Here is a 12,170-nt window from a genome sequence, read left to right on the forward strand (position 1 = left end):
TCTTTTTCAGTGGGCTGCAATCAAGACTTCCGAACAATTTTCCTTATATCACCATGACGTTTTGGTGATCTACTTACAGTTACTCTCCTAGGCCATTTAGTGCTACGTTCGCTCATGACAAGCTGGTGTTGCTGATGAGGCCTGCATGTGTCATCAGTCATTAACCGTACCTTCAGATGATTGACTAGCATGGCAAAGTACAATTAAGAATCAACTTTCAACCACACTTGTGGGTCTGGAGGCACTCATGGGCAAAGTACAGTCAACAAATTTCAGTCTCCAAAGAATGTCAGGGACTGGGAGGTTGGAGGCCTGATATCTGTGAGTCTGAGAGCCAAGGACTGGAGAGGTTGGAGGCCTGATATCTGTGAGTCTGAGAGCCAAGGACTGGGAGGTTGGAGGCCTGATATCTGTGAGTCTGAGAGCCAAGGACTGGGAGGTTGGAGGCCTGATATCTGTGAGTCTGAGAGCCAAGGACTGGGAGGTTGGAGGCCTGATATCTGTGAGTCTGAGAGCCAGGGACTGGGAGGTTGGAGGCCTGATATCTGTGAGTCTGAGAGCCAAGGACTGGGAGGTTGGAGGCCTGATATCTGTGAGTCTGAGAGCCAAGGACTGGAGAGGTTGGAGGCCTGATATCTGTGAGTCTGAGAGCCAAGGACTGGAGAGGTTGGAGGCCTGATATCTGTGAGTCTGAGAGCCAAGGACTGGAGAGGTTGGAGGCCTGATATCTGTGAGTCTGAGAGCCAAGGACTGGGAGGTTGGAGGCCTGATATCTGTGAGTCTGAGAGCCAAGGACTGGGAGGTTGGAGGCCTGATATCTGTGAGTCTGAGAGCCAAGGACTGGGAGGTTGGAGGCCTGATATCTGTGAGTCTGAGAGCCAAGGACTGGGAGGTTGGAGGCCTGATATCTGTGAGTCTGAGAGCAAAGGACTGGAGAGGTTGGAGGCCTGATATCTGTGAGTCTGAGAGCCAAGGACTGGGAGGTTGGAGGCCTGATATCTGTGAGTCTGAGAGCCAAGGACTGGGAGGTTGGAGGCCTGATATCTGTGAGTCTGAGAGCCAAGGACTGGGAGGTTGGAGGCCTGATATCTGTGAGTCTGAGAGCCAAGGACTGGGAGGTTGGAGGCCTGATATCTGTGAGTCTGAGAGCCAAGGACTGGGAGGTTGGAGGCCTGATATCTGTGAGTCTGAGAGCCAAGGACTGGGAGGTTGGAGGCCTGATATCTGTGAGTCTGAGAGCCACGGGCTGGGAGGTTGGAGGCCTGATATCTGTGAGTCTGAGAGCCAAGGACTGGAGAGGTTGGAGGCCTGATATCTGTGAGTCTGAGAGCCAAGGACTGGGAGGTTGGAGGCCTGATATCTGTGAGTCTGAGAGCCAAGGACTTGGAGGTTGGAGGCCTGATATCTGTGAGTCTGAGAGCCAAGGACTGGAGAGGTTGGAGGCCTGATATCTGTGAGTCTGAGAGCCAAGGACTGGAGAGGTTGGAGGCCTAGGGAGAGTTTGTGTCTGTCTAGGTGTGTGAGTGGGTGAGTGGGAGGTTAGGAAAGGGGCTCGACTTGCTGCTGTCATTGCTGTTACTCTACTGAACATTGTGTGCGTGCTATGTTGGTGCGAGAATGTGTGATGGCACTTGTGGGCTTCTGCCAGCACGTGCTTACGTTGTGTTGGTTGTTAACAGAGATGACACATTTCACAGCATGTTTCAATGTACATGTGAGAAGTAAATAAATGGATCTGAACTAACTGCATGTTTCAGACTCAGTTTTTAATGACATTGCAGCATATCCATGGTAGCAGATTCAGTTCAGTTCTAGACCATAAGACAGAGGAGCAGAATTAGGCCATTTAGCCCATCGAGTCTACTCCACCATTCCATCATGGCTGATTTATTTTCCCTCTCAATGTCATTGTCCTGCCTTCTTCCCATAACCTTTGATGCTCTGGTTATTCAAGAACCTATCAAACTCCACATTAAATATAATCCTCCTGTTTCTACCTCCTACCCAAGATCTACAAACCCGCTTGTCCAGGTAGACCCATTTAGACAGCTTGTTTCCACCCCACTGAACTCATGTATGATCCAAGATGGCGGCGCGACGCAGCTTGCAGCAGCCACTCCGGAGCTGATTATCTGTTATTTGTGAAGTGGGGTGCCGTGCGCAATCATAATCGATTGAAAACGGACGTGGGAGCATAGAGGAACATCTGGAAATCTCCAGGAAGACCTTCGTCGTTGCTGCTGCTGCTGTGAGGTCTGGGACTCTGCTGGGACGAACAGGCCCCCAGTCCTTGGGGTCGCGTTAGCGGGGCCGTCTTAATACGCTCGGCAGAGGATGGTGCTCGGAGAAGCTGTGCCGAAGAGGATGGTCATTGGCTCAGAGGTTCGATGGACTCGGAGTCCGCTGCAGTCGGGGCGCTTTCGTTGTGTGCTGCGTCTGTGAGGCTGAGTCAGGCGACGCTGTGGAGTACCCGTGGGGGTATTCCCTTCTGCTGCCGGCGTGGGATGGCGAGTCTGTCGGGACCCTGGGGACTTGTGGAAACTGTGTGCTGATTTCTTTTGAACTTATAGGCCTTTAACATCTCTGGACTATTTTTACTGTGCCCATGGTCTGTTTTTTTTTATCAATTATGCTATTGTTTGCACTGTTGTAACTATGTGGTTTTGTGCAGGTCTTTAGTTTTTGGTCTTGTTTTGTCTGGTGGATTTAGAGATCCTTTCCGGGAAACGTGCTAAGACGGTAGCGCGATATTAATACGCAGCAGCCTCTCCGGACTCTGGATTGGGGATTGCCAAACGTTACGTGGATTTTCTGGTGTAGTCTGTTTTGTCATGTGCTTTTGTGATATCATTCTGGAGGAACGTTGTCTCATTTTTTAACTGCATTGCATTTGTGGTTTCTAAATGACAATAAACTGAATCTGAATCTGAATCTGAACATACTGCGACTCAGCTTTATCCCACCTAGTTCAGTCCCTTCCTACCTACGTCTGTGGTACCTCACGTGCTCTGGATCTTTTCAATGATTTCAAGTTCTCTGGCCCCCATCATCTTATTTAATGTCCAGTCCCGATACACCTCCATTCCCCACCAGGAAGGCCTCAAAGCTCTCCATTTCTTTCTGGACACCAGACCCAAGCAGTTCCCCTCCACCACTGCTCTCCTCTTTCTAGCGGAACTTGATCTCACTCTAAATAATTTCTCCTCTGGCTCCTCCCATTTCCTTCAAACAAAAGGTGTAGCCCAGCCTAGGCACTCACATGGGTCCCACTATGCCTGCTTCTTTGTCGACTGCGTAGAACAGTCTATGTTCCAAGCCTACACTGGTGACTATCCTGCACTTTTCCCATTCTACATCAACAACTGCATTGGTGCTGCTTCCTGCACCCATGCTGAACTTGTTGACTTCATCCACTTTGCCTCCAACTTCAACCCTGCCCTCAAATTTACCTGATCTGTTTCTCTCACCTCCCTTTTCTTTCTCAATATCACTGCACCCATCTCTGGAAACAGCTTATCCACTGATGTCTGTTATAAACCCAAGGACTCTCATGGCTACCTGGACTGTACCTCTTCCCACCCTGCTACTTGTAAAAACGCCATCCCCTTCTCTCAATTCCTCTGCCTCCGCAACATCTGCGCTCAGGATGAGGCTTTTCATTCTAGAACAAAGGAGTTGTCCTCCTTTTTCCAAGAAAGGGGCTTCCCTTCCTCCACGATCAATGCTGCCCTCAACTGCATCCCTTCCATTTCACACTCGTCTGCTCTTACCCCATCCTCCCTCTATGCTTCCAGGGATAGGGTTCCTCTTATCCTCACCTACAACCCCAATAGCCTCCACGGCCAGCACATAATTCTCTGAAACTTTGGTCATCTCCTACGGGATCCCAGGATCCCAACACCAAGCACATCTTCCTCTCCCCCCAACCCCACTTCCTGCTTTTCGCAGGGATCGCTCCCTACACAACTCCCTTATCCATTCATCCCTCCCCACTGCTCTCCCTCCTGGCACTTATCCATGCAAGCAGAACAAGTGTTACACCCGCCCCTATACCTCCTCCCTCACTGCCATTCAGGGTCCTATACAGTCCTTCCAGGTGAGGCAACACTTCACCTGTGAGTCTGTTGGGGTCATAGATTAAGTCTGGTGCTCTCATTGTGGCCTCCTGGATATTGGTGAGACCTGACGTAGATTGGGAGACTACCTTGCCGAGCACATATGCTCCGTCTGCCAGAAAAAGCGGGATCTCCCAATGACCACACATTTTAATTGCATTTCCCATTCCCATCCATGGCCTCCTCCACTGTTGGGATAGACCACACTTAGGTTGGAGGAACAACACCTTATATTCCATCTGGGTAGCCTCCAACCCTCATGCATGAACGTCAATTTCTCATTGCCCCCCCACCACCCCATCCTTCACCACTTCCCCAAGCCCTTTTCCCTCTCTCACCTTTTCTCCTTGCCCGCCCACCACCTCCCTCTAGTGCTCCTCCCCCTTTTCTTTCTTCCATGGCCTTCTGTCTCTTACACCAATCAACTTCTTAGCTCTTGACTTCATTCCTCCCCCTCCAGGTTTCACCTATCACCTTGTGTTTCTCTCTCCCCTTCCCCCACCTTTTAAATCTACTCCTCGGTGTTTTTTCTCCAGCCCAGTTGAAGGGTCTTGGCCCAAAATGTCGACTATTATTTTCCATAGGTGCTGCCTGGCCTGCTGAGTTCCTCCAGCATTTTGTGTGTGTTGCTCGGATTTCCCGCATCTGCAGATATTCTCTTGTCTGTGCCTTAAATATACCCAATGACTTTGCCTGCACGGCCATCTGTAGCAATGAATTCCACAGATTCACTGCCCACTGGCTAAAGAAATGTTTCCTCATCTCTGTTCTAAATGGACATCCCTCAATTCTGATGGAATCTCTCTGATCCTAGACTTGCCCGTTGTAGAAAGCACCCTCTCCTCATCCACTTTATCTATGCCTTTCAATATTCAATAGTTTGCGATGAATCAGAATCCCTCCCCACCCCCCCACCCCACCACCATTCTTCTAAACTCCAGAGAGTACAGGCCCAGAGCCATCAAACACTCCTCATATGTTAACCCTTTCATTCCTGGAATCATTCTCCTGAGCTTCTTCCGGACCCTCTCCAATGCCAGCATTTCTTAGATAAGGGACCAAAACTGCTCACAATACTCTAAGTGTGGTCTGACAAATGCCTTATAAAGCCTCAGCATCACATCCTTGTTTTTGTATTCCAGTCCTCTCAAAATGAATCCTGTAACATCGCATTTGCTTTCCTTACCACTGACTCAACCTACCGGTTAACCTTTTAAGGAATCCTACATGAGGACTCCTAAGTACCTTTCCACCTCTGATTTTTGCATGTTCTCCTGTTTGAAAATAGTCCACACGTATATTTCTCCTGGCAAAGTGCATAACCATGCAACTCCCTAAACCATACTCCATCTGCCACTCTTTGCCCATTCCCCCGATCTGTCTAAGTCCTTCTGCAGGCAGCCTGCTTCCTAAACACTACCTGCCCCTCCACCTATCTTCATATTGACTGCCAACCTGGCCACAAAGCCATCAGTTCCTTCATCAGGTGTATAAGATGATGGGGGGCATGGATCGTGTGGATAGTCAGAGGCTTTTTGCCAGAGCTGAAATGGCGAACGTGAGGGGGCATAGTTTAAAAGTGCTTGGAGGTAGGTACAGGGAGAATGTCAGAGGTAAGTTCTTTGCACAGAGAGTGGTGGGTGCACAGAATGCACTGACAGCGAAGGTGGTGGATGTGGATACAAGGGGGTCTTTTAAGGGACTCTTAGATTGGTACTTGAGGTTAGAAAAATAGAGGGCAAATGCAGTGGGGAAATTCTGGGCAGTTTCTTGAGTAGGTTACATGGTCGGCACAACATTGTGGGCTGAAGGGCCTGTAATGTGCTGTAAATTTCTATGTTCTATGTTCTATCCAATTCATTGACATATTATGCGAAAAGAAGTGGTCACAATACTGATCCCTGTGGCATACCACAAGCCACCAGCCCTCTTTATTCCAACTCGTGGCCTCCTGCCCGTCCGCCAGTCTTCTATCCATGTTAGTATCTTTTCTGTAATACTACGGGCTCTTGTCTTGTTAATCAGCCTCATGAATGGCACCTTATCAGAAGTCTTTTGAAAATCCAAGTTAAAAAACAACGTACACTGACTCAGCTTTGTCTATTCTGCCTGTTACTTTCTTAAAGAATTCCAAGAGATTTGTCAGGCAAGATTTCCCATTTTTTTACTTCATCATATGCCTCGAAGTACTCCAAATCCTCATCCTTAATAATAGGCTCCAACATCTTTCCAACCCCTGAAGTCAGGCTAACTGGCTTATAATATCCTTTTCTCTACCTCCCTCCCGTCTTAGAGTGGAGTGACATTTGCAATTTTCAAGTCCTTAGGAACTATTCTAAAATCTAGTGGTACTTGAAAGATCATTACTAATGCTTCCTCAGTCTCTTCTGCCCTCCTCTTTCAGAACCCTGAGTGTAGTCCATCTGGGCTAGGTGACTTAATCTACTTTCAGACATTTCAACTTCCCCAAGTACCTTCTCCTGAGAAGGTGCAACTACGTTCACTATTGCCCCCGACACTCTTGCATTACTGGCATTCTGCTTATGCCTTCCACAATGAAGTCTGACACAAAATACTCATTCAATTTCTCTGTCATTTCTTTGTCTCCCATTACTACTTCTCCAGCATCATTTTCCGGAGGTCCAATATCCACTCTTGTCTCTCTTTTACTCTTTATATATCTGAAAAAAATATTTGTATCCTCTTTTATATTGTTGGCAAGCTTTTCTATGACTTTCTAAACTTGCCTCTGTTAGTTTTTAAAAGCTTCCCAATTCTCTCCCTTCCACTAATTTTTGCACTATTATATTTCTCTCTTTAGCTTTTATGCTGTTTGACTTCCCTTGTCAGCCACAGCTGCTTCATCCTCCCTTTAGAACACTTCTTCATCTTTGGGATGTATCTTTCCTGTGTCTTTCAAACTTTCCCAGAAACACCAGCCATTGCTGTATTTCCATCATCCCTCCTAATGTACCCTTACAATCAATTTTAAACTTTCTGATGTCTCTGCAATTGCCTTTATACATTGTAGTACTGATACATCCGAAAGAGAAAACTTCTCCTTTTCAAACTGCAGAGTGAATTCTATCATATAATGATCACTGTCTCCTAAGGGTTCCTTTACCTTAAGCTCCCTAATCAAATTCTTTATTATACAACAGCCAATCCGGAATAGCCTTTCCCCTAGTGGGCTCAACCTCAAGCTGCTCTGAAAAGCCATCTTTATGGCATTCTACAAATTCCCTCTCTTCCAATCCAGAGCCAACCTGATTTTTCCAATCTACCTGCATATTGAAATCTCCCATGACTATTGCAACATTGCCCTTTTGACATGTTTTTTGTTATCCCCATTGTAATTTGTATCCCACATCCTCAGGACTGTGCAGATGCCTGAATATATCTCCAATCAGGGTATTTTTACCCATGCAGTTTCTTAACTCTATCCACAAAGGTTCTACATCTTCTAATCCTATGTCATGTTGGATTTCATTTTTTACCAACAGAGCTACCCCACCCTCTCTGCCTACCTGCCTGTCCTTTCAACACAGTGTGTATACTTGGATGTTAAGCTCCCAACTATGGTCTTCTTTCAGCCAACACTCAGAGTTTCCCACAACATCATACCTGCCGACCTCTGACAGCACTACAGAATCACCTACCATATTCCATATACTGCATCCATTCAAATATAACAACTTCAGTCCACTCTTTTTGATTTTAACCCACTGCAACACTTTAACCCATCCCACTGACTGCAATTTTGCCCCATCATCCTACCTCACAGTCTCACTGCACACTGCATCTGCTTGTAAACCAACTGCCCCATCACTCCAGTTCCCACCCCCCGTCATGTTCATTTAACCCCTCCACAGCAGCTCTCATAAAGGGTATTGGTCCCCCTCACGTTCAGATTTAATCCATCCTTCTTGTACAGGCCATACCTTCCCCAGAGGATATCTCAATGATCCAGGGTGTGGCCGCATCCTGGCAGTAAAGGTTGGGAGACCACTTCACCAAGCAGCTTCGCTCTGTTTGCCACAAAAAGTGGGAGCTCCTGTGGCCACCCATTTCAATTCTATTTCCCATTCCATTCTGACATGCCAGACCATGGCCTCCTCTACTGCCAGGATGAGGCCACACTCAGGTTGGAGGAGCAACACCTCATATTCCGTCCAAACTGACGGCACGATCACAGATTTCTCAAGCATTCGATAATTCCCCTTCCCAATTTCCATTTTCACCTCTCTCACCTTATCTCCTTACCTGCCCATCACCTCCCTCTGGTGCTCCTCCCCCCTCCCTTTCTTCCATGGTCTTCTGTCCTCTCCTATCAGATTCTCCCTTCTCCAGCCTTTATTTCTTTCACCAATCAAATTCCCAGCTCTTTATTCACATCCTCCCCCTTTCCTGGTTTCACCTATTACCCCCCACCTTCCTACTCTTTCTCCCCTCCCCCCACCTTCCTTCTCTTTCTCCCTTTCCTTTCCAGTCCCGATGAAGGATCTCAGCCTGAAATGTCCACTGTTTATTCTTTTCCACAGATGCTGCCCGGTCTGCTGAGTTCCTCCAGCATTTTGTGTGTGTCACAAGAAGCACCCAAGCTCTTTCTCAGCCTCACGCTGCATCAGCAAGGAATGACCTCTCACGCTGAATGTTGCCTGCCAAAAAGAGCCAAGAAGCGCCTGAGCACTCATGTTGTGTCACCAACAAAGAGCCTCATGCACTGATTGACCCCCTACCATCAGTCAGGAGGTACGGTGGCATTAGGACAAGATGGAGATCAGCTTCCTACCCCAGGCTGTGAGATTACTGAACTCTGCCACCGCTCAAGCCGCATCACTCATGAAGCATCAGTGGCAATTTATACTGCGTCGTAAATGCACCTTATTATTTGTTACTTTATGTGTATATTACTTATATACGTAATATTACTTTATGTTCAAAGGTTCAAAGTTTCATTTATTCTCAAAGTACGTAAGCAGTATATAACTCTGAGAATCTTCTCTTCCAGGTAGCCATGAAACAAAGAAAACCATGCAAGTCAGTTGAAAGAGAAACAGCAAACCCACCCTCTCCCGCAGATAAAAAAGGAACGGCAACACAATCATCAACCCTCCAACACCCCTTCCTTTGCTCAGAATGCAACAAGAACATCAATCCCCCCGCATGAAACACAACATTAGCCCTTAAATCCCCCTCTCCCGCACAAAATACGAACTAAAGCACAACAAGAACAGCAACTCCCAAACCTCCCTCCCCTGCAGAAAAGAACAAGAAAGAACGGGCAAAAACACAGAATATAAAAACCGTAAGGCTGAAGAAGTTCAGAATCCATAATCCAGTCCAGAAATGCAGAAGGTTGGTAGCATCCTTTGACATCATCGAAAGAGTTTCAACGCAACTGAGCCCGATCTGTGGACAGAGATTTCCGGGCCGAATCGAAGTGGGAAAGTCAAGCGTTTCCAAGCAGCAGAACCTGTTGTTTGGACGGAGATTTAAGTGCTGGGCCGGATTGAAGAATTCAGGGTGTTGAGGCCCGAGGCAAATTATGGGCAGTTCAGATTGCTGCTCAAAGAGGCAGAACCCAATGTTCAGACCGAGAGTTAAACGCCAGACTCGATTGAAAAGGTTAGGGTTCAGCGGCTCAAGGCAAGGTTCTCCACAACGTTTACTTGGCTCTACATTAAACTATGGGACTTTCTTGTGGATTTCAGTTCAGAAACACTATTTGCTTGCAGTTACTGTTTGGATTATATATTTTTTCATTGCACATTGGGTGTTCAACGGTCTTCTTTATGAGTTATTTTATTTTGTTTTTTTATGGGCAAAATGTGGTTTTTATTCTTTGCACTTTGAGTGTTAGAGAGTCTCCTTTTATTTATATACATATAGCTTCTTTTTTGGGTGTCTTTGTTTCGTGGCTGCCTGTTAGGAGACAAATCTCAAGGTTGTATAACGCATACGTACTTTGATAATAATTATACGTTGAAGTTTGTACTTTGAGAGGGAGATACCACTTGAACATAGAGGCCCTCCCTCTGGGCAGAGCGATAGGCCTCACAGGCTCCTTCTCCAGCAGCAGAGTGTGGTGCCTGTGTAGTGCTTGTCTTATCTCGCGTGACTGGATGCTGCCCTTATTATGAGAAAACCTACTTACATAGTACTACACTAGGTGCTAGAAGACCAACAGAAGCTCCAGAATAGAAAACACACACTTCTGGAAGTAAGTTTGTTTATTAAAAAAATAACAATATATACAAAATATTTACATGAGTAAATTTCAAAATTCCAACATTGTTTTAGGTTCCAAATTTCAGATATCAAATGGAAGCTAGAATTCCTTTTTAGTTAGAGTCAGTGAGATTTATTAGAATAACCTCTATCAATCCAATTTTTCTAACTAATTCTAGTGTTATTCCTTATTTAAAGGTTTACAAACTACCAATTACCTTTCTATTTATCCCTAGTGAGTTAGAAAATTAACCGAATTCCTATTCTTAAGTATTATGGTTAACTTCAGTTTCAGTTCCAGGTCAGTATGCCAACAATCCAAAAAGTATATGTATGCAGCTTAACATTTTTCACGACAAATTCTCCAAAATCACAACTTTTAAACAAAGCATATCTCATTCAGTAACTTATTCAAGTCTTTGCAAAAATAAGCAGTTCATGCAGAAAATCAAATTCAGATCCTTCGAATCAGAAATAAACTTATAGATCCAACCGTACTACAAACGTTTGTAAATCCTCTTTGTTATTGAACATTTTGTTCCTGCGCTGGTTCTTCAATCTTTGGTGGCTCGCCACCTTATTTCTTGGTTTGTTGGATGAAATAGTTGGTCATCCATGAAAAGCTGATTCACAAAACATAGACAAAAAAAAACTGACCTGTATCCAACAGGATTACAATCCGTAAATTCTTATACACTTTCTATTTTCTATTTCAAAGTAACTCAATATCACACTGTCATTTCCAAACGTTTCTCAGTTACAACACTATTTCACACAGTTGGAACAGTAGAAGTGTTTTAACTCACAAAATCTTTTGGTATGATTTAACAGAACTAATTCCCGGTTACCCGCTGCAATCTTGGACACTCATCTCTGCCGATATTGTCTCGTTACAACTGCCGCTTGTTATAGCCATAGCTGCAATAGATCTTTTATCACTATCGTCTCTGCTCCGGGGTCTCACCCTGTGGATTTCCAGTAATTAGATGCTGACTACTAATTCCTCTTTTCACAATTCATATCTTTAGTTAGATTCTACAGTTTGCTGCATTTCTGTTGTTTGTCCACGTCTGTGTCAGCCACGTCTTGTTCTGGCACGGCTCTTTTTCCCCTCATTTCCATCTCTCCACTTGTGGAGCTTTCTAACATTACACCTCTGGGTTTAATTAATCTGGGTTACAAGAGTGATCCCACCAGCAAATAAAAGGCAGGTAGTCGGTGCTTGCTTTCCACGTTCCCCTCGTTTCGATCTCCCTCATCGCTTTAATTGACAAATAATGGAAGCAAAATGGTGTCGAGCTTCGGCTTGCACCCTGTCTCGTAGTGTTATGTGTGTGAGTTATACACACTGTATTGTGCACCTTGGTCAGGAGGAACATAGTTTTGCTTGGCCGTGTTTACCGTTGAATGACAATAAACTGAACTTGAACATGATTGACTGTAGATAGACAGCCTACCTCCAACAAAAACACAAAATGCTGGCAGAACTCAGCAGGCCAGACAGCATCTATGGGAGGAGGTAGTGACAACATTTCTAAAGGAACATATAGTTCCCACACCCCGCACTTCCCGTTTCTACTCCTACCCTTTAGAAACGTTGTCACTACCTCCTCCCATAGATGCTGTCTGGCCTGCTGAGTTCTGCCAGCATTTTGTGTTTTTATTTATTTCCAGCATCTGCAGATTCACTCGTGCTACCTCCAACAAACATTATTATACAGCAAATAAAGTTAAAGGTTAAAAGTTTGTAATGCCCTGGTTCATATTTTGACTGTTATGCTGTATGTACTTCTGTAAGAACTGCCTGTTCTGCTCTCAGCCTGT

The 12,170-nt window shown here is 45.5% G+C and overlaps 1 long non-coding RNA gene across 2 annotated transcripts; it reads left to right on the forward strand.

Annotated features, from left to right (window-relative positions):
* The first annotated feature begins 255 nt into the window (after positions 1-255).
* LOC132402671 (uncharacterized) lies at positions 256-11,821 on the forward strand. 2 transcript variants are annotated; one of them, XR_009515036.1, is made up of 3 exons: positions 256-367; positions 8,657-8,988; positions 9,127-11,821. It is a non-coding gene; the product is annotated as an uncharacterized LOC132402671 (long non-coding RNA). The 2 variants fall into 2 exon arrangements; XR_009515035.1 differs by lacking the exon at positions 256-367 and adding an exon at positions 1,393-1,453.
* Positions 11,822-12,170: the final 349 nt, after the last annotated feature.

This window comes from Hypanus sabinus, chromosome 12, assembly GCF_030144855.1.
Source record: "Hypanus sabinus isolate sHypSab1 chromosome 12, sHypSab1.hap1, whole genome shotgun sequence".
Taxonomy (NCBI): Eukaryota; Metazoa; Chordata; class Chondrichthyes; order Myliobatiformes; family Dasyatidae; genus Hypanus; species Hypanus sabinus.